This window comes from Arachis hypogaea, chromosome 14 (genome assembly GCF_003086295.3).
Source record: "Arachis hypogaea cultivar Tifrunner chromosome 14, arahy.Tifrunner.gnm2.J5K5, whole genome shotgun sequence".
In the NCBI taxonomy this organism is placed as follows: domain Eukaryota; kingdom Viridiplantae; phylum Streptophyta; class Magnoliopsida; order Fabales; family Fabaceae; genus Arachis; species Arachis hypogaea.
This window is the reverse complement of record NC_092049.1, coordinates 39,454,836-39,458,214: the sequence shown is the minus strand read 5'-3', so window position 1 is coordinate 39,458,214 and position 3,379 is coordinate 39,454,836.

Genomic DNA, 3,379 nt, shown 5'->3' with positions numbered 1-3,379 from the left:
TGATTGGTATCTATAGGAACTTCAGATTTCGAATAGTGTTATTGACTTCTTAGTTCAGTATGATGATTCTTGAACACAGCTTCTTTATGAGTCTTGGCCGTGCCTAAGCACTTTGTTTTCCAGTATTACCACCGGATACATAAATGCCACAGACCATAATTGGGTGAACCTTTTCAGATTGTGACTCAGCTTTGCTAAAGTCCCCAATTAGAGGTGTCCAGGTTCTTAAGCACACTCTTTGTTTTTGCTTTGGACCTTGACTTTAACCGCTCAGTCTCAAGTTTTCACTTGACACCTACACGCCACAAGCACATGGTTAGGGACAGCTTGGTTTAGCCGCTTAGACCAGGATTTTATTCCTTTAGGCCCTCCTATCCACTGATGCTCAAAGCCTTGGGATCCTTTTTATTTGCCCTTGCCTTTGGTTTTAAGGGTTATTGGCTTTTTCTTCTTGCTTTTTCTTTCTATATATATTATATTTTTTTTCTGCAAGCTTTGTTCTTTGCTGCTTTTCTTGCTTCAAGAATCATTTTTATGATTTTTCAGATTATCAAATAACATGTCTCCTAGTCATCATTCTTTCAAGAGCAAACATATTTAACATTCTTAAACAACAACTTCAAAAGACATATGCACTGTTCAAGCATACATTCAGAAAACAAGAAGCATTGTCACCACATCAATATAATTAAACTAAGTTCAAGGATATATTCAAACTCATGTACTTCTTGTTCTTTTGAATTAAAACAGTTTTATTTAAGAGAGGTGATGGATTCATAGGACATTTATATCTTTAAGACAAAGTTACTAACTACTAATGATCATGTAATGAAGACACAAACATAGATAAGCACATAACATAGAAAACGAAAAACAGAAAAGTAAGAACAAGGAATGAGTCCACCTTAGTGATGTCCTTGAGCTCTTCTATGTCTCTTCCTTGTCTTTGCTGCTCCTCCTTCATTGCTTTTAGATCTTCTCTGATTTCATGAAGGATGATGGAGTGCTCTTGATGTTCCACCCTTAGTTGCTTCAATAATTGTGTGGAAGAAAATGTATCCCCTGAGGTATCTCAGGGATCTCTTGATTTGCAGTCAAATGTTCTACCACTGAGCTTTAGACCCTTGATGGAAGCTTTTGTCTTCTTTCCTCTTTCTAGAGGCTTCTCTGGCCTTAGGTGCCATCAATGGTTATGGAAAAAACAAAAAAAACTATGCTTTTTACCACACAAACTTAGAATGTTGCTCGCCTCGAGCAAAAGAAGAAAGAATAGAAGAATAAGAAGAAGATATGGAGGAGATGAGGGAGATGTGTATTCGGCCATATGGTGGGATTGGGTGGGAAAGAGATGTTGAATTTTGAAGGAAAGTGGGTGTTTGGATGTGAGTGGTAAAGAGTTAATAGGGAAGAGTGTTTATTGGGAATAGAGGATGATTGAGAAGAGAGAAGAGAGTGAGTGGAGGTAGGTGGGGATCCTGTGGGGTCCACAGATCTTGAGGTGATCCTGTGAGGTCCACAGATCTTGAGGTGTCAAGGCATTTATATCCTACACCAATTTAGGCATGCAAAATGCCCTTGCACACAACTCTGGGCGTTCAGCGCCAGGTTGGTGCCCATTTTGGGCGTTCAACGCCCATTTGCTGCCATTTCTGGCGTTGAACGCCAGAACCATGCTTGTTCTGGGCGTTCAGCGCCAGGATGCTCCCATTCTGGGCGTTCAGCGCCAGAACTATGCTCTGTTCTGGCGTTTGAACGCCAGACAGATGCTCCTCCAGGGTGTGATTTTTCTTCTGCTATTTTTGATTCCGTTTTTGAATTTTTTGTTTATTTTGTGACTCCACATGATCATGAACCTAAGAAAACATGAAAAACAATAAAAATAAGAATTAGATAAACATTGGGTTGCCTCCCAACAAGCGCTTCTTTAATGTCAATAGCTTGATAGTGGGCTCTCATGGAGCCTCACAGATGTGCAGAGCTTTGTTGAGACTCTCCAACACCAAACTTAGAGTTTGGATATGGGAGTTCTACACCAAACTTAGAGTTTGGTTGTGGCCTCCCAACACCAAACTTAGAGTTTGACTGTGGGGGCTCTAGTTGACTCTGCTTGGAGAGAAGCTTTTCTGCTTCCTCTCCATGGTTACAGAGGGAGATCCTTGAGTTTTAAACACAAGGGAGTTCTCATTCCATTGAAGGAATATTTCACCTCTGTCAACATCAATCACAGCTCTTGCTGTGGCCAGGAAAGGTCTTCCTAGGATGATGGATTCATCCTCTTCCTTTCCAGTATCCAGGACTATGAAATCAGCAGGGATGTAAAGGCCTTCAACCTTTACTAACACGTCCTCTACTTGTCCATAAGCCTGTCTTCTTGAGCTGTCTGCCATCTCTAATGAGATTTTAGCAGCTTGCACCTCATAGATTCCCAGTTTCTCTAGTACAGAGAGGGGGCATGAGGTTTATTTCTGAACCAAGATCACACAAAGCCTTAAAGATCATGGTGCCTATGGTACAGGTTATTATGAACTTTCCAGGATCCTGTCTCTTCTGAGGCAATGTCAGTTGATCCAGATCACTTAGTTCATTGATGAACAAGGAGGTTCAACTTCCCAAGCATCAATGCCAAATAATTTGGCATTCAGCTTCATGATTGCACCAAGAAACTTGGCAGTTTGCTCTTCAGTGACATCCTCATTCTCTTCAGAAGAGGAATACTCATCAAAGCTCATGAAGGGCATAAGGAGGTTCAATGGAAGCTCTATGGTCTCTAGATGAGCCTCAGAGTCCTTTGGTTCCCCAGAGGGAAGCTCCTTATTGATCACTGGACGTCCCAGGAGGTCTTCCTCCTTGGGATTCACGTCCTCTCCTCTCCTTACAGGTTCGGCCATGGTGCTTATGTCAATGGCCTTGCACTCTCCTTTTGGGTTCTCTTCTGTATTGCTTGGGAGAGTACTAGGAGGGATTTCAGTGATCCTTTTACTCAGCTGGCCCACTTGTGCTTCCAGATTTCTAATGGAAGACCTTGTTTCATTCATGAAACTTACAGTGGCCTTAGATAGATCAGAGACTAGATTTGCTAAATTAGAAGCATTTTGTTCAGAGTTCTCTGTCTGTTGCTGAGTTGATGATGGAAAAGGTTTGCTATTGCTAAACCTGTTTCTTCCACCATTATTAAAGCCTTGTTGGGGCTTTTGATCCTTCCATGAGAAATTTGGATGATTTCTCCATGTTGAGTTATAGGTGTTTCCATAAGGTTCACCTAAATAATTTACCTCTGCTATTGCAGGGTTCTCAGGATCATAGGCTTCCTCTTCAGAAGATGCCTCTTGAGTACTGTTGGATGCAGCTTGCATTCCATGCAGACTCTGAGAAATCATAT